Below are 20,450 nucleotides of genomic sequence, written 5' to 3' on the forward strand. Positions count from 1 at the left end.
TTTTTTAATAGTTGTGCCGGTTGCGTTTCAAAGACAAACACTCAGATTTAAAGTTTGTTTCTATTTTATTGGTAAGAAAATTAAAGTAATTTACACACTGTGTTTACTTAAACCTTAATGCTGAAAAAGTTAACCTCCTTTCAAGAATTGTAAGTTAAGTAAAGTGAAAACTTCATTTACCCTTTACAGTAGGTATTACTGGTATAAATTCGTGTGCAGCCAATTATTAATACATATATGTTCTTCATAAGGAATATCAGTTACATAATGATAATGAAATAATGAAAACTGTAAGTCCCGTAAAAGTCACTGTGCGTTTGAAAGGTTTTTTACATTTTAATTATTAACGCAACTAAGAAAATCAAGGACAAACAAATCTTATTTTTCAAATGCCTAAACTGAATAACAAACACCGACCTTTAAATGCTGACATTCATGAGGATTTTTCTAAATATTATAATCATAATTTACAACTTATGATATATAAAGTTTTATAGAAAATGTGATCTGTAGTTATGTTGTATATACCGATTATTTTCAAAATGGATTTTTGTACTCCACAAAGACAAACATATATAAGGTTAAAGTGCTATTACACAACATACCGCTTATTATACAACATAACATAATCCTTATTACACAACAAACCTAGTCACAAGACACTTGATTTTCAATTTTCAAAATAATTACTTTTCTTCCAATACCGTTACATAACTTCCAGTCGGTTTTTTTACTTCAGAAATAAATAATAACTATGCCACTATTTTGGATAGTTGTGCTCATTTTCATGCTTGTATCATACAGTAACAACCCTTACGCTATAACTACTTTATTTTTTTATTTATTTTTTTTTTCATCTAATCGGAGATTCGATGCATTGAACGCCAAAAAATTATTCGGTTCGTAATCGAAACATTTTTGTTCTCAGCATTAAGCCTCTGAATATGTTTCGTTGACTTTAGACATCACTGCTCCGCTATATCAACGAATAGTAATAGTTACTGTAGCAATACACCAACCTATTATTTAATTCCCTCAAACTTTTCCCGTTAGTTGTGTTCATTTTCATGCTTGTATCATACAGTAGCAACCCTTATTCGCTAGAACTACTTTAATTTTTTTTAATTCGAGATTCGATGCATTGAACGCCAAAAAATCATTCGTTCCGCAATCGAACATTTTTTTCTCTCAGCATTAAGCCTCTGAATAGGTTGTTTTTTGTTTTGTTTTTTCTTTTGTTTTGTTTTTTTGTGGTTTTGGGGGGTTTTGTTTTTTCTTGCGCGCTAAATGCAGTCTTGTCACATATATGAATTAACTGAAAATTTAATTGTGTACAACAATGTGCATAAATGTTGACTTTAGACATCACTGCTCCGCTATATCAACGAATAGTAATAGTCACTGTAGCAATACACCAACCTATTATGTAATTCCCTCAAACTTTTCCCGTTAATCTTCAGTTCCTTTTCAATTTGCTTACAAACTGCCCCTCTTCGCTTTCCTTTCGCTGATGGTAGAAACCCATTTTCCGTACTCTTTTCGTCCCCTTCCAGCCATGTTTCAGCCATTTCCATTGCGCTTTTCGCGTTGACACCACAAGGATGATCCAGGCCGGTGATTTCGCGTTCGTTCAGAAAGACCACTTCACTAGTACCAGAGCGAAGCAAAGTCGCCCGGGGTATTTTTTCCTCGGAAAATGACTGCTGCCTGCAGGCAGTGTAATGCTTATCTGGCTTGTGAACTGATTGGGAATTGAAGGAAAGTTCATCGCAACGAACCTCTTGATTGTCGACCGATTCTTGATGCAGAACAGCCATCAAGTACATTTCCCAGACGACGGAGCTTTTACCGGGCCTTCGCTTTTCGTCCCTGTTTTCCCGAGATGAGTTAAACCATTTTCTTGTGTTCTTTCTGCTACTCATCGCGATAAACCTGGCCTGGGATTGAAGAGTTCAAATGAGCCAGAACAGGGGGCTGAAGCTAGTTTATACCGATTATTATACATGTAATTGACAAGATGCACCTTGCATGGAACGTGATCTGGCACGTGACGAGTCTTGCATCCATTTCTTTTATTTTTCAATTAGCCGTGAAGTGTGATTTCGTGGTAACCAGACAAATTTTTAACCATTTTTTTGGGGAAACGGCTAATTATTTTTCAGTGAAAAGACTGAACAAGACTATAGCAGTTTTCTCAAGTGTTTTTTTTTTTTCTTCACTTTCTAGAAGCCGAAAATGAACATTTTTTTACCCACATTTCCCCGAACCCCCGATACCGAGCGGGTTCGACACCAGTCCTATTCAGTGGAGACCCACATGGGCGATTTAACTTATGTTTTTTTATGTTTTGTTTTCTTTTTTGTTGTTGTTTGTTTGTTTTTCTTTTAAATTTTTTTTGTTACAAATATAAAAGAACAGCCCAAGTTAAATGTTCTCTTGCAAGTCATTTCGCTCGTCCTTTGGATGACTTTAATAAAGAAAGGCACCACTGCAAACTGTTCAACTAATAAACCGAACTTGACCTTTGCATCAACCCTGGGAGCCCACTTGACCTTTGCATCAACCCTGGGAGCCCACTTGACCTTTGCATCAACCCTGGGAGCCCAGTCCCAGTCCCCTGTAATTCCTCCACGGAGTCAGCGTTGCCTCCGTGTTGGCTTGCAAAATATCGTTGTGGGAAAGTTGAGTTAGTAAACATATTTCGTAGACTTTGTTTTCACGGAAAAAATCAACATGACGTGACTTCAGGCACAGACGTAACCCAAGGACATGCTTGGCTATTGCGCAATATTGTATACTTAAAAAATTAAAAGACGTCATATTGACGCTTGATCACTGTTTCAGAGAAGTACGTACAGATCCGAGAGGAAGGAAATTCTCGATTATCAGCCCTCACAAAATAAATAATACCGCTTATAATATAGTTATAATATAATTTCATCCTTTTCATTATTTTACCAGGTCTCCCTCATCCCAAAAACTTCTCAGCACACATGAAAAAAAGGTGATACAAATTTGCCTTTGATTTTTCAGTGCTCTCACGTTGACCCCGAATCGTAGCAACTACCCTGCGAGCAGTGATTTTCTCCGCCGGAGGCTGCTACGCGTAGGTGACCCCGGCCCTGCTCGCAGAAGCAAAATCCGCCGTCATTTTTGAAATAAACAAATGAAAATTTCCTATCAGGTTTTTAAAATGTTTTCACACACATTCCAGCAATTTCGTTATTACTCTGAAAATTAAGAAACAACTTCCAAGGCATAATGTCCTTCCATAAAATTAAGATGGAAGACATCTCACAAAACACAATCCGTGATCCCGAATCACTCGGAGGCCTTGGATGTTTCCCTTCTGACTAATCGCTGACTCGAGTTCCGCTTTAACGAGTTCTCATCATAACAAATTGACTACTTGTGCTTCCTTAAGCACGTAACTTACTGAGCTCTAAAATGAATTAAAACTGAATGAAACTTCCGGGAATTCGTTAAGGCACGGGTCGCCGGTGTGCGTGCTGAGAATCAGAGATCGGCGGAAATAGCACTGGCGAGTGTTTATCAGTGTTTGTTATGAAACTGTAGTACATCTCGACTACCGCTTCATCAACCAGAGGAAACATTCCGAAATTACAAGTATACTGAAAGACCAGAAGACAAAAGCTTCCTTCCAGTAGTTCTGAAAAGATTGCGGATTAATGTTTTTATCAATAGAGACCTTTGCTGTTCCAGGACGGATACACGGGATTTGACTTCAATTATTTTAGCGAAGTACTAAGAAGAGATATATCTCAAGAAGCTTCGTTTCACTCACTTTGTGAGCTCTCTTTTGGAAAAACTCGAATTCGTATTAGAAACTAAGGTCTCTATTAAGTCATAGGCCGGGACACTGCCCACAGGTGATGCTAAGCGCATGAGGACGAAAATATTATGACCTTTAAAGCTTCCATTTTTAAAACTCTTGCCGTCTGGGTAATGTTAGTTGGTTTACTAAAATAAACGCTGGACTGGTTTAAGGGCAGCGCAGAATCCTGTCCTACCCTCGGTTCTGCACCTTCGATGGGCAATCACCATTAGATATCATTTCGTTTGCCAAACCGGCGACCCAAGTTTTTCAAAGCTCCTGATGCTATTGCCTGCTAACATTTCTCAGGTGTTTCCGACTTAAATATGCTTTGTATACTCAATATTTAAATTACCCCTTATAACGACGTCTTCGAACACATTTTAAAGTCAATAGTTGTTCGTTGCAAAATGGAATTACGAGGAAGATAAGTTTACTCCGCGGTTTTTTTAATAACCGATCGATCCATTGTCACAAGAGAGAGGGCGATGAAAAATCAAATAGTTTATGGCGATGTCTGATCCAGAAAAGCTGGAGTGGAATGTCATGAGAATTTTGGTCTTCGACAGGTCCTAAGGAATTTTTTTTTTCTACAGTGCTCTCTTTTAAATGTTCGATTAAATTTATTCGGTTCACATATGGAAAACAAAACTTCGACCTTTTCTTTATCCACGTGTAAACCGAACAACCTATCGTCAATAATCCCTGACCGAAGACAAATCAATATCATGAAGAAAATGTCAGTAAATAGGCTCTAAAGAGAGAGTTAAAGTAGGAAAGACCACTAAATGAATGGATACAAAGTAACCGGCATTAGAACTGGCAATTAGTCAGTAAGATCAGCTAGGTCTCACCGGATATTTTCAATTCACACTGTTTTGCCTAATCAGTTCCAATATCGCGGATTTACCACGAAAAGGTCTTTAACTAACACGTAACAAGTTTCCGGTTTCTCAGTCAGTTTCTTAAGGACGGTGCCTACTATTGTTACTGCGCATACGTTCTGCGCATCTCGAGATACTCGGGTTTCCTATGGGTGAGCCTACTAGTACAGGAATATTTTTGCGCGGTTTAAAACTATACGGAGAAAGCAGAACTAAGCAAATGCTTTTGGTATCTCAAAAGAAAATTGGGGGTAACCATGCATTTTTCAGAGATAATTAAGCTTCAATTTAGGAAAAAATCCCATACATTGCTTTATATTTTGGCGCTTTTTAGAGATATTATTGCTTAGTTATCTCTGAACAATGCATGGTTACCCCCAATTTTCTTTTTGGATTCCAATAGCCCTTGCTAAGATCTGCTTTTCCCGCATAGTCATAAACCGCACAAAAATACTTCGATATTAGCAGGCACCGTCCTTAATTCTGGTGAAATTCGCCCACAAAGAATGGGATAAAACCAATCAGAGTGTTCTAACGGCTGTCCGTGGATACTGATCAACTTAACTGAGCGCCACAACTTTACAAACTTTTCGGTGCGGTTTTGAAAGTTTAGGATAATAAAATGAGATATGTAAGTACTAACACGTAATAATTGCGATGTTCAAGAGAGCGAGGATTATATCCTACAACGTTTGAGTGTGTCGCTTGCTTGCTTCCTACATTTGCATATCACTCAATTTTCCGGTCCATAAAATACCCATAAATACTTGAATCAACCGTCCTTCTCGCCTTAAAAGTAAACTTTATCCCTCGCCATTCACCCATAGATAGTCCATAGCTACATTCTGGCACTGTAAATGGTGACAGAACCTTTTGTTTCGTCATCCAACAGGTGGTAGCAAACCACCTATACCAAATATAGCTAGACGCAGTAACCAGTGCTTCTTTCTGAACAGCGTTCGTCGGCGTACTTTAGTCGTGTTCTATTTCCCAAGTATTCTTCTCCATACTGGCCTTCTTGCTTTGTTGTTGTTGTTGTTGTTGTTGTTGTTTTGTTTTGTTTTACGGGGAGGGGTGATTATTAAAAGTTCCCAACAAGATTGCCTTGCCGGTGGGAGATGGAAGAAGACATTATTTTGCTGACGCTGACAGTGCTCGAACCAATTTTCAGTAATTGTAGCCAGACCTTAGGGACTGGTCAAAAAGTATAGGGTGGGGTGGGCCGGAGCATTTGGAAATGTGGTAGATAAAAAACATATGCCCACCCCCTGCTTTTGGCACAAAACTGACTGACCCATCCTTAAATGAAGGTTGAAAATTACATGACCCACCCCCTATCAAACATGGAGTTTTTGGTTGCAATATAACAATAATAATAATAATAATAATAATAATAATAATTTAATATTTATATTGCGCAAAATACATGTAAATATTATCAAATGCGTATTACATGAAAGTAAATTAGCAACATTAATAAGTTATCCAAAATAACTAAAAATATATAAAAAACAATGGATCTAGAAACATATAATATATACATAATCCTAAAATAATCCTAATAAAAACCTAATCTAAATAGATGGATCTTAAGTAAACTTTTAAACCTATGAAAAGTTGGACTTATTTCGTATTTGTGAAAGTAACCCATTCCACAGTTTAGTTGCCGGAGCTGAAAAAGCACGGTCGCCCAATGTCTTTTTAGTTCAAGTTCTTGGCGTTTGAAGCATAATTCCCACTGCACACGATCTTAAATTGTTACTCTTTTCCTACCTTTTGTTAATGAGCTCTTGTAGATATACCGGAGCTTGTCCATGGATCGCTTTAAAAGTAATTAAAATATTCTTAAAATGAATCCTAAATTCTACTGGAAGCCAATGAAGCGTAAACAGAGTTGGTGAGATGTGATAAAACCTCATTTCCAAGGAAACAACATTTTTTTTTGTATGACAAAATCATTAATAATGCCAACCAGATTGCATTAGAAAACCGAAAATGGTTGCCTGAACAGAATGTCTCTGTTTTACTTGCTTCATCAAAAAATTGTCTTCGGTGCATTCGATCCGTTCAGATTCTTCCGATAATGTTACACCAGTATGCCTGCCTATGTGTAGCAATATTTACTGTTTGGTTTAGTGAATTTTATTTGATTTACATCAAAATTCTTTTGACCTTATTTGTTTAAGGACTTAAAGGGGTAAACCGGTAAGGTTCCCTTTTGTTTGTTTGTTTGCCTGTTTGTTTGTTTTTCCTGCTTCCGGTTTTCTATTTGTCAAAAACGTGTTTAATTCATATCAAAGAATCACCCACAAACGAGAATTCTTTCTACTGCACCAAAGGGACGATATGGAGTGAATTTGCAAATGAAGAACGAGCCCGAAGTCGACCCTTATTGCTGTCACACCTGGCCAGCCAAAGCCAAACGTCAGATTCTTATCAACCAAAGATTTTTGTTATAGTTTTTCTGCACTATGGTAGCCGTTTTCAGCAAAACTCTTGCGGTATGTTTAGACCACAACCTTGATTTTCGACTAAAATACACACAGGCCTTAAAACTGTTTCATTTGTGGATCACAAAATTTTTAATAGTTGTGCCGGTTGCGTTTCAAAGACAAACACTCAGATTTAAAGTTTGTTTCTATTTTATTGGTAAGCAAATTAAAGTAATTTACACACTGTGTTTACTTAAACCAGTAATGCTGAAAAAGTTAACTCCTTTAAAGAACTGTAAGTAAAGTAAAGTAAAAACTTTATTTACCCTGCGAAAATGAATCAGCTATACAGTAGGTATTACTGGTATAAATTCACGTGCAGCCAATTATTATTACACATATGTTCTGCATAAGGAATATTATATGCACATCAAAAACGTAAGATTAGTAAAAATTACATAATGATAATGAAATCATGAAAACTATAAGTCACCTATATATCACTGTGCATTTGAAAGGTTTTTACATTTCAACTATTAACGCAACTAAGATAATCAAGGGCGAACAAACCTTATTTTTCAAATGCATAAACTCAATAACAAGCACCAACAAATACAACAACAACAACAACAACTTTATTTGATATACTTAAATCTTTTACAGGAATACACAGCCCGCATAAAGCAGAGCCTATTGAGGCAGGCTGTATAACTTAATAATTATTACAGACATGAATAAAATTAGACTAAATTAGTAAAAGTAGATAAGTACACGCATTCGTTCTTTTAAGCAACTAGATAAGAGAAAATTTAAATGCGACCTCTAAATGCTGACATTCATGAGGATTTTTCCTTAATATTATAATCATAATTTACAACTTATGATATATAGAGTTTTATAGAAGATGTGATCTGTAGTTATGTTGTATATACCGATTATTTTCAAAATGGATTTTGATACTTCACAAAGAAAAAAATATATAAGGTTAATAAAAGTGCTATTACACCACATACCGCTTATTATACAAGATAACATACTCCTTATTACACAACATACCTCGTAACAAGACACTTGATTTTCAATTTTCAAAATAATTACCTGTCTTCCAATACCATTACATAACTTCCAGTCGGTTTTTTACTACAGAAATGCCACTAGTTTGGATATTTGTGCTCATTTTCATGCTGGTATCATTGATACAACAGCAACCGTTATTCGCTAGAACTATTTTTTTTTAAATCGCAGATTATATCTATATCAACGAATAGTAATAGTTACTGTAGCAATACACCAACCTATTATGTAATTCCCTCAAACTTTTCCCGTTAGTTGTGCTCATTTTCATGCTTATATCATACAGTAGCAACCCTTATTCGCTAGAACTACTTTAATATTTTTTTTAATTGGAGATTCGATGCATTGAACGCCAAAAAATTATTCTGTTCGCAATTGAACATTTTTTGTTTTCAGCTGATTAAGCCTCTGAAGGATTTTTTTTTGTTTGTTTTTTTTTTTTTATCTTGCGAGCAAAATGCAGTCTTGTCACATATATATGAATAAACTGAACATTTAGTTGTGTACGACAATGTGCATAAATGTTGACTTTAGACATCACTGCTCCGCTATATCAACGAATAGTAATAGTTACTGTAGCAATACACCAACCTATTATGTAATTCCCTCAAACTTTTCCCGTTAATCTTCAGTTCCTTTTCAATTTGCTTACAAACTGCCCCTCTTCGCTTTCCTTTCACTGATGGTAGAAACCCATTTTCCGTACTCTTTTTGTCCTCTTCCAGCCATATTTCAGCCATTTCCATTGCGTTTTTTGCGTTGACACCACAAGGATGATCCAGGCCGGTGATTTCGCGTTCGCCCAGAAAGACCACTTCACTGGCACCAGTGCGAAGCAAAGTCGCCCGGGTTATTTTTTCTTCGGAAAATGACTGCTGCCTACAGGCAGTGTAATGCTTGTCTGGCTTGTGAACTGATTGAGAATTGAAGGAAAGTTCATCGCTACGAACCGCTTGATTGTCGACCGATTCTTGATGCAGAACAGCCGTCAAGTACATTTCCCAGACGACGGAGCTTTTACCGGGCCTTTGCTTTTCATCCCTGTTTTCCCGAGATGAGTTGAAACATTTTCCTGCGTTCTTCGTTTTGCTACTCATCGCGATAAACCTGGCCTGGGATTGAAGAGTTCAAATGAGCCAAATCAGGACGCCGAAGCTACTTTATACCGATTATTATACATCTTATTGACAAGAGGCCGACCTTGCATGGAACGTGATCTGGCACGTGACGAGTCTTGCATCCATTTCTTTTATTTTTCAATTAGCCGTGAAGTGTGATTTCGTGGCAAGCAGACAAATTTTTAACCAATATTTTTGGGAAACGGTTCCTTACTTTTCAGTGAAAAGTGAACTGGACAAGACTATAGCAGTTTCGAGTTTTCCCAATTTTTTTTGTTTTTTTCTCAACTTTCTAGAAGCCGAGAATGAACATTTTTTTTTTTACCCACATTCTTCCGAATCCCTGATACCGAGCGAGTTCCACAACAGTCCTATTCAGTGGAGACCCACATGGGCGATTTAACTTATTGTTTTTATTGTTGTTGTTGTTGTTGTTGTTGTTGTTTTTCTTTGTTACAAATATAAAAGAACAGTACAAGTTAAAAGTTCGCTTACAAGTCAGTTCGCTCGTCCTTTGGATGACTTCAATGAAGAAAGCCAACACTTGACCTTTGCATCAATCCTGGGGGCCCAGTCAGCGTTGCCTCCACGCGTTGCCTTGCAAAATATCGTTGTGGGAAAGTTGAGTTAGTAAACATACTTCGTAGACTTTTTTTTGACGGAAAAAACCAACACGACGTGACTTCAATCATAGACGTAACTCAAGGACACGCTTGGCTATTTCGCAATATTGTATACTTAAAAAATTAAAAGACGTCACATTGACGCTTGATCACTGTTTCAGAGAAGTACGTACAGATCCGAGAGGAAGGAAATTTTCGATTATCAGCCCTCACAAAATAAATAATACCGCTTATAATATAGTTATAATATAATTTCATTCTTTTCATTATTTTATCAGGTCTCCCACATCCCAAAAACTTCTCAGCACACATGAAAAAAAGGTGATACAAATTTGCCTTTGATTTTTCAGTGCTCTCACGTTTACCCCGAATCGTAGCAAAACCTGCCCTGCGAGCAGTGATTTCTCCGCCGGAGGCTGCTACGCGTAGGTGACCCCGGCCCTGCTCACAGAAGCAAAATCCGCCGTCATTTTTGAAATAAACAAATCAAAATCTCCTGTCAGGTTTTCAATTCTTTTCACACGCATTCCAGCAATTTCGTTGTTACTCTGAAAATTAAGAAACAACTTCCAAGGCATAATGTCCTTCCATAAAATTGAGATGGATGACATCTCAAAAAACTTCACAATCCGTGATCCCGAATCACTCGGAGGTCGTGGATGTTTCCATTCTGACTAATCGCTGACTCGAGTTCCGCTTTAACGAGTTCTCATCATAACAAATTGACTACTTGTGCTTCCTTAAGCACGTAACTTGCTGAGCTCTAAAATGAACTAAAACTGAATGAAACTTCCGGGAATTCGTTAAGGCTCGGGTCGCCGGTGTGCGTGCTGAGAATCAGCGATCGGCGGAAATAGCACTGGCGAGTGTTTATCAGTGTTTGTTATGAAACTGTAGTACTTCTCGACTACCGCTTCATCAACCAGAGGAAACATTCCGCAATTACAAGTATACTGAAAGACCAGAAGACAAAAGCTTCCTTCCAGTAGTTCCGAAAAGATTGCGGATTAATGTTTTTATCAATAGAGACCTTTGCTTTTCTAGTACGAGTTCGACTATAAATACGAGATTTGACTCCAATTATTTTAGCAAAGTACTAAGAAGAGATATATTCCAAGAAGCTTTATTTCACTCAGTTTGTGAGCTACGAACTTGACGAGGTTTTTTTTAAATAGTGACAGCTAAGTCCTTTCGTGATTCCAAAGAGATGAGATCACTTACGAGGACTTCAGTGTTTTCACCACTACGTCGTTCTCACAAAAACGTAGTAAAATGATGACGGCCATCTCCTTTTCTCGCAAAAATGACACTGATTCGCGTGCACTCTTTGTCTATTGGAAAAACTCGTATTCGTATTAGAATCTAAGGTCTGTATTGAGTCATGGGCTGGGACACTGCCCACAGGTGATGCTGAGCGCATGCAATGGGAGTCTGTCAGAGGAAATAAAACGACAATATTATGACCTTTAAAGCTTCCACTTTTAAAACTCTTGCCGTCTGGGTAATGTTAGTTGGTTTACTAAAATAAACGCTGGACTGGTTTAAGGGCAGCGCAGAATCCTGTCCTACCCTCGGTTCTGCACCTTCGATGGGCAATCACCATTAAATATCATTTCGTTTGCCAACCCGGCGACCCAATTTTTTCAAAGCTTCTGATGCTATTGCCTGCTAACATTTCTCAGGTGTTTCCAACTTAAATATGCTTTGTATACTCAATATTTAAATTATCCCTTATAACGACGTCTTCGAACACATTTTAGAGTCAATAGTTGTTCTTTGCAAAATGGACTGCACGAGGAACTAAGTTCACTCGGCGGCTTTTTCATAACCGATCGATCCACTGTCACAAGAGAGAGGGCGATGAAAAATCAAATAGTTTATGGCGATGTCTGATCCAGAAAAGCTGGAGTGGAATGTCATGAGAATTTTGGTCTTCGACAGGTCCCGAGGAATTTTTTTTTTCTACAGTGCTCTCTTTTCAATGTTCCATCAAACTTATTCGTTTCACATATAGGAAAAAATTATCTTCGTCCTTTTCTCTATCATGTGTAAACCGAACAACCTATCGTCAATAATCCCTGACCGAAGACAAATCAATATCGTGAAGAAAATGCCAGTAAATAGGGTCTAAAGAGAGAGTTAAAGAACGAACGGACCACTTAATAAATGGATACAAGGTAACCGGCATTAGAACTGGCAATTAGTCAATAAGATCAGCTACAGGTCTCGCCGGATACATTCAATTCACACTGTTTTGCCTAATCAGTTCCAATATCGCGGATTTACCTCAAAAAGGTCTTTTACTAAAGCGTAAAAAGTTTCCGGTTTCTCAATCAGTCAGTTCTTAATTCTGGTGAAATTCGCCCAAAAAAATTGGGATAAAACCAATCAGAGTGTTCTAAGGGCTGTCCGTGGATTCTGATCAACTTAACTAAGCGCCACAACTTTACAAACTTTTCGGTGCGGTTTTGAAAGGTTAGGATAATAAAATGAGATATGTAACACGTAATAATTGTGATGTTCAAGAAAACGAGGATTATATTGAGTGTGTCGCTTCCTTGCTTTCTACATTTGCATATCACTTAATTTTCCGGTCCATAAAATATCCATAATTTTTATTTAATAGTAAATACTTGAACCAACCGTCCTTCTCGCCCTAAAAGTAAACTTTATCGCTCGCCATTTACCCATAGATAGTCCATAGCCACATTCGTCACGTTTTATATATCTCTATATTTACCATTTACAGCGCCTTGTATTATATGCGCCGCCCGATACAGACTATAAACACAGAATCCTCGAAGCCAATATCAGTAAACGGATCAGATACCACTACAACAATTGGCGTCATCATTTTTCGCCGGATTTCTTTTCTTTATCGCGACTCTATCTATCGCTTGTTGCAACAGTGAAACCAGAAAATTTTCGTCAAAGCTGTACAGATTCTTGGTATATTTGGCCGCTGTGTAAGCCTGTTGGACCAAAATTAAGCACAAGTAACTACATGATGCCGGCGACTTCATGCAGCGACGTGACTTACGGCTTTGTGATTTCGCAATGTTGGAAGGTGTGACTCCCTTCAGGCAGCGACGTGACTTACCCTTTGTGATTTCGCAATGTTGGAAGGTGTGACATTCACGTCATTACAATCACGGTATTAGCATTGTTAAGATTTTTGTCGCGCCGAACGGTTTCTTTTTTTTTACTTTCTCCTAAATACACCATAGCGAAAAAATTTGACATAACTTAATTGAAACGCAATAATTTAATATTAAGGTGTTCATTTCACAACCTTTCTTTGCTTTCTTTGTTTTATTACAATATTAAGAACACCTGTTAAAACCATGCGCTTCAACAGAAGCAGCGAAAATGACAATACAAACACCGTCATGTTTGTCTTTACTTTTTGTCTCTTTGACAATGTTGCCAACGCACGAATTTCCCTCTGACGATCGTTCATCTTGGCGCGGTATGAGAAAACCCTTGACCTGTTTGACCGCAAATGGTTGGCTTTTATTTGGTTCAAATGCAAAAGGAATTTCCTAAGGAACAATATTTAAGTAATTTCTTCTGTCGCAATAAAATTATACCTTGAAAAGACAACCGTATGTTACAGATTACAGTTATCCCAATATTAAAACTAACTTGAGTTTCCGATTTGTAATTTTCATGCAGTCTCCCTTGATGGACCTTAACTAACCTCGTAATCTAAGTGTTGTTAATAAACCTTGCAGTCGTACCTGGAAATATCCATTATTACTTAAACTTGGATCGCTGTGTCTATGGTGGATCACTCAAGTTGTCTGCTCCAGTCAAAGGCATAGACAACCAGAAACAAGTATATATGTGGTCCGATTATATTTGCTGTCAACCAAAACTGCACAGCTGTATACTACCAACAAGACGCGCCAAATGAGGGATGGATTCGGTACAAGTCGGTCAACCGCTATTCTGATTTATTCAAACGTCTCAAGTGCGAACCTAAAGGAGACTTTTACTGATACGATACAATTTCCATGAAAAGTTTTATTTTTTCGTAATCTAAAGAAACGTGTACATATTCGAATTGTTAGAAAAAAGCGGTGTGGTGGCTTGATTGACTAGATGGAAAGAATGTTTTATGTACAGCTTGTGATCACAATTCAGGAAACAAGGCACATATTAGGTAGAAATCCTGCTAGTAACGGTTAGTGACCAAACTGCACGCTTAATATATTTCTGAGTTTATGTATCATTCCATGTAAGTAAAATTTATTTAGAGAGTTTTTGCAAAGCAGATCAAAACGGGATGGGCCTAACCTGCATCGCAGGCGTAGCTGAAGGGGGAGAGGTGAAAAACAGAAAGACAAAAAGTCCTCTCCCTCTCCCTCTCTCGTTCTCCCAACTACTCCACCAATAGAAGAATCGTACGGGTTTGCTTTAGTGTACATACAACAGTTTCTGTCGGTCGTTTCTCTAGAATTCGATAGTCCTGTAGACTGGTATCTTGTCTCCTTACATTTTTTTTCCAAAATATTCTTAAAATTTTGCAGTAGACTGAGTAAATAAACTTTGGTAAGAAAAAACCGCCTTGTAAAATTTTTTTAGAGTTGAAACGACAACGCAAATACAAATAGTTCCTTGATCCTTTTTGTTTGTTTGTTTGTTTGTTTGTTTGTTTGTTTTTGTTACCTCAATAATCCGGCATTCTTTGGAAAACGTTTCTAGTTTCTGCTTGAACAACACGGAAAGTAAACCAATATTTTAGTTATTGCACTATTCTACAACTATTACGCGTTTTGTCTTCAGAAACACTTTATAAGGGCGCTGTCAGGAAGTTGTGTTTTTGCTGTATGCTGCTCGAATACTGGACAAAGAACCTTTTCTCAAACATAAAATTGGGACGAAAGTATTATATATTCCTCCGTGGAAGAACAAGCCAGTTTTTAGTAATTCTCCAAATATCCAGTGAGAATTTGAAAAAATTGACCAATTTTGGCCAAGTTGCAATGTATTCTCATCCCAGCTTCGCACTAGAAGGGTTATTGTTAACAAAACTGGAGCATTATTTTATTGCTTCCATCGATACAAGTACATTTGTTGGCTAAACAAAATAACATGACACATAGGTGACATTGCACCTTTAACCTTCGACAATTTTACAAGCTTAGCAAAACAAAACAAAAATACAGTTTCGTTGACAAGTAGGTGTTACTTGCTCCCTAGGGCGAGGTAATAATGTTAGGCTGTTCTTTTTACGGAAGAAATTATAGATGCAGAATAGAACTGATTGAAAATATTGCTCGTTAAGAAGCTTCATGAGGGTCGTGGATTGGCTCTCTTAATGGGTGGTTTGCAACCAATCCCTAGAGATCCAGAAGACAATGATGTGGCAGCCATGTTGGATGACAGAACCATTTCTTCTGTCATCCAACAGGTGCAAACCACCTATACCAGTCACAGCTAGACACAGTAACCAGTGCTTACTAAACAACGGTTGTCGGCGTACTTTAGTCGTGTTCTATTTCCCAAGTATTCCTCAATACTGGTCTTCTTGGTTTGTTGTTGTTGTTGTTGTTGTTGTTGTTGTTTTGTTTTGTTCTGCGGGGAGGGGTTATTATTTAAATCTCCAACAACATTGCCTTGCCGGCGGGAGATGGAAGAAGACATTATTTTGCTAACAGTCAATTTTCAATAATTGTAGCCAGACCCTAGGGACTGGTCAAAACGTATAAGGTGGGGTGGGCCGGAGCATTTGGAAATGTGGTAGTTAAAAAACAAATGTCCCACCCCCTCCTTTTGGCACAAAGCTGACTGACCCACTCTTGAATGAAGGTTGAAAATTACGTGACCCACCCCCTATTAAACATGGAGTATTTTTTGGCAATATAAACTCAAGGAAACCACATCTTTTGTATGACAAAATCATTAATAATGCCAACAAGATTGTATTAGAAAACTGAAAATGGTTTCCTGAACAGAATATTTCTGTTTTACTCGCCTCATCAAAAAATTGTCTTCGGTGCATTTGTTCCGTTCAGATTTTTACGATAATGTTACACCAGCATGCCTGCCTATGTGTAGCAATATTCAATCTTTGATTTAGTGAATTTTATTTGATTTACATCAAAATTCCTTGGACGTTATTTGTTTACGGACTTAAAGGGGTAAACTGATAAGGTTCCCTTTTGTGTGTTTGTTGTTGTTGTTGTTGTTTTTTGTTGTTGTTGTTGTTGTTTTTTTCCTGCTTCCGGTTTTCTATTTGTCAAAAACGTGCTAAATTCATATAAAATTATCACCCACAAATGAGAATTGTTTCTACTGCACAAAGGGGTCGATATGAAGTGAATTTGCAAATGAAGAACGAGCCCGAAGTCGACCTGACTTGTTCAAGCCGGCACTTATTGCTGTCACGCATGGCCAGCCAGACCCAAACATCAGATTCTTATTAACCAAAAATTTTTGTAATAGTTTCTCTGCACTATGGTAGCCGTTTTCAGCAAAACTCTTGCGGTATGTTTAGACTACAACCTTGATTTTCGACTAAAATACATACAGGCCTTAAAACTGTTTCATTTGTGGATCACAAAATTTTTAATAGTTGTGCCGGTTGCGTTTCAAAGACAAACACTCAGATTTAAAGTTAGTTTCTATTGTATTGGTAAGCAAATTAAAGTAATTTACACACTGTGTTTACTTAAACCAGTAATGCTGAAAAAGTTAACTCCTTTAAAGAACTGTAAGTAAAGTAAAGTAAAAACTTTATTTACCCTGCGAAAATGAATCAGCTATACAGTAGGTGTCACTGGTATAAATTCACGTGCAGCCAATTATTATTACATATATGTTCTGCATAAGGAATATTATATACACATCAAAAACGTAAGATTAGTAAAAATTACATAATGATAATGAAATAATGAAAACTATAAGTCACCTATATATCGCTCTGCATTTGAAAGGTTTTTACATTTCAACTATTAACGCAACTAAGATAATCAAGGGCGGACAAATCTTATTTTTCAAATGCATAAACTCAATAACAAGCACCAACAAATACAACAACAACAACTTTATTTGATATACTTAAATCTTTTACAGGAATACACAGCCCGCATAAAGCAGAGTCTATTGAGGCAGGCTGTATAACTTAATAATTATTACAAATATGAATAAAATTAGACTAAATCAGTAAGAGTAGATAAGTACACGCATTTCGTTCTTTTAAGCAACTAAATAAGGGGAAATTTAAATGCGACCTCTAAATGCTGACATTCATTCAACTTATGATACATAGAGTTTTATAGAAGATGTGATCTATAGTTATTTTGTAAATGTATTTTGATACTCCACAAAGAAAAAAATATATAAGGTTAATAAAAGTGATATTACACAACATACCGCTTATTATACAAGATAACATAATCCTTATTACACAACAAACCTCGTAACAAGACACTTGATTTTCAATTTTCAAAATAATTACCTGTCTTCCAATACCATTACATAACTTCCAGTCGATTTTTTACTACAGAAATAAATAATAACTATGCTAGTTTGGATATTTGTGCTCATTTTCATGCTCGTATCATTGATACAACAACAACCGTTATTCGCTAGAACTATTTTTTTTTTAATCGCAGATTATATCTATATCATATCAACGAATAGTAATAGTTACTGTAGCAATACACCAACCTATTATGTAATTCCCTCAAACTTTTCCCGTCAATCTTCAGTTCCTTTTCAATTTGCTTACAAACTGCCCCTCTGCGCTTTCCTTTCACTGATGGTAGAAACCCATTTTCCGTACTCTTTTTGTCCCCTTCCAGCCATGTTTCAGCCATTTCCATTGCGTTTTTTGCGTTGACACCACAAGGATGATCCAGGCCGGTGATTTCGCGTTCGCCCAGAAAGACCACTTCACTGGCACCAGTGCGAAGCAAAGTCGCCCGGGGTATTTTTTCTTCGGAAAATGACTCCTGCCTGCAGGCAGTGTAATGCTTGTCTGGCTTGTGAACTGATTGGCAATCGAACGAAAGTTCATTGCAACGAACCTCTTGATTGTCGACCGATTCTTGATGCAGAACAGCCATCAAGTACATTTCCCAGACGACGGAGCTTCTACCGGGCCTTCGCTTTTCATCCCTGTTTTCCCGAGATGAGTTGAAACATTTTCCTGCGTTCTTCGTTCTGCTACTCATCGCGATAAACCTGACGTGGGATTGAAGAGTTCAAATGAGCCAAAACAGGACACCGAAGCTACTTTATACCGATTATTATATATCTTATTGACCAGAGGCACCTTGCATGGAACGTGATCTGGCACGTGACGAGTCTTACATCCATTTCTTTTATTTTTCAATTAGCCGTGAAGTGTGATTTCTTGGCAAGCAGACAAATTTTTAACCAATTTTTTTGGGAAACAGTTCCTTGCTTTTCAGTGAAAAGTGAACTGGACAAGACTATAGAAGTTTCGAGTTTTCCCAAGTTTTTTTTTTTTTTTCTCAACTTTCTAGAAGCCGAGAATGAACATTTTTTTTTACCCACATTCTTCCGAATCCCCGATACCGAGCGAATTCGACACCAGTCCTATTCAGACACATGGGCGATTTAACTTATTGCTTTTATTGTTGTTGTTGTTGTTGTTGTTGTTGTTGTTTTTTTTTTTCTTTGTTACAAATATAAAAGAACAGCACAAGTTAAAAGTTCGCTTGCAAGTCACTTCGCCCGTCCTTTAGATGACTTCAATGAAGAAAGGCACCACTTGACCTTTTCATCAATCCTGGGGGCCCAGTCAGCGTTGCCTCCACGCGTTGCCTTGCAAAATATCGTTGTGGAAAAGTTGAGTTAGTAAACATATTTCGTAGACTTTGTTTTCACGAAAAAAACCAACACGACCTGACTTCAACCACAGACGTAACCCAAGGACACGCTTGGCTATTTCGCAATATTGTATACTTAAAAAATTAAAAGACGTCACATTGACGCTTGATCACTGTTTCAGAGAAGTATGTACAGATCCGAGAGGAAGGAAATTCTCGATTATCAGTCCTCACAAAATAAATAATACGGCTTATAATATAGCTATAATATAATTTTATCCTTTTCATTATTTTGCCAGACCTAGGTCTCCCTCATCCCAAAAACTTCTCAGCACAGATAGAAAAAAGGTAATACAAATTTGCCTTTGATTTTTCAGTGCTCTCACGTCGCCGACCCCGAATCGGTAGCAAAAACTACCCTGCGAGCAGTGATTTCTCCGCCGGAGGCTGCTACGTGTAGGTGACCCCTGCTCGCAGAAGAAAAATCCGCCGTCATTTTTGAAATAAACAAATAAAAATTTCCTGTCAGGTTTTCAATTCTTTTCGCACCCATTCCAGTAATTTCGTTGTTACTCTGAAAATTAAGAAACAGTTTCCAAGGCATAATGTCCTTCCATGAAACTGAGATGGAAGAGATCTCAAAAAACTTCACAATCTGCAGTGATCCCGAATCACTCGGAGGCCGTGGATGTTTCCATTCCGACTAATCGCAGACTCGAGTTCCGCTTTAACGAGTTCTCATCATAACAAATTGACTACTTGTGCTTCCTTAATTAAGCACGTAACTGAGCTCTAAAATGAACTAAAACTGAATGAAACTTCCGGGAATTCGTTAAGGCTCGGGTCGCCGGTGTGCGTGCTGAGAATCAGAGATCGGCGGAAATAGCACTGGCGAGTGTTTATCAGTGTTTGTTATGAAACTGTAGTACATCTCGACTACCGCTTCATCAACCAGAGGAAACATTCCGAAATTATAAAGACCAGAAGGCGAAAGTTGTTTACAGTGGTTCTGAAAAGATTGCGGAATTTTTTTTTTTTTTTTTTTTTTATCAATTTTTTTTTATCAATAGAGACCTTTATTGTTCCAGGACGAATACAAGGGATTTGACTTCAATTATTTTAGCGAAGTACTAAGAAGAGATATATCTCAAGAAGCTTCGTTTCACTCACTTTGTGAGCTACGAACTTGACGAAGTTGTTTTGAATATATAACAGCTAAGTCCTTTCGTGTTTCCAAAGAGATGAGATCACCTACGAAGACTTCGGTGTTTTCACCACTACGTCGTTCTCACAAAAACGTAGTAAAATGACGACGGTCATCTCCTTTACTCGCAAAAATGACACTGATTTGCGCGCACTCTTCAGCTCTATTGGAAAAACTCGGATTCGTATCAGAATCTAAGGTCTCTATTAAGTCATAGGCCGGGACACTGCCCACAGGTGATGCTAAACGCATCAGAAGAAAAGAAGGAAAATGTTATGACCTCTAAAGCTTCCAGTTTTAAAACTCTTGCCGTCTGTGTAATGTTAGTTGGTTTACTAAAATAAAGCTGGATTGGTTTAAGGGGAGAGCAGAATCCTGTCCTACCCTCGGTTCTGCACCTTCGATGGGCAATCACCATTAAATATCATTTCGTTTGCCAACCCGGCGACCCAATTTTTTCAAAGCTCCTGATGCTA

The 20,450-nt window shown here is 37.6% G+C and overlaps 1 long non-coding RNA gene across 1 annotated transcript; it reads right to left on the reverse strand.

Annotated features, from left to right (window-relative positions):
* Positions 1-1,264: 1,264 nt before the first annotated feature.
* Positions 1,265-9,655, reverse strand: LOC146460008 (uncharacterized). Its single transcript, XR_014857765.1, has 2 exons — positions 8,447-9,655; positions 1,265-1,419 (listed from the first exon to the last, which is right to left on the reverse strand). It is a non-coding gene; the product is annotated as an uncharacterized LOC146460008 (long non-coding RNA).
* Positions 9,656-20,450: the final 10,795 nt, after the last annotated feature.

This window comes from Pavona decussata, unplaced genomic scaffold, assembly GCF_977016875.1.
Source record: "Pavona decussata unplaced genomic scaffold, jaPavDecu1.1 SCAFFOLD_215, whole genome shotgun sequence".
In the NCBI taxonomy this organism is placed as follows: Eukaryota; Metazoa; Cnidaria; class Anthozoa; order Scleractinia; family Agariciidae; genus Pavona; species Pavona decussata.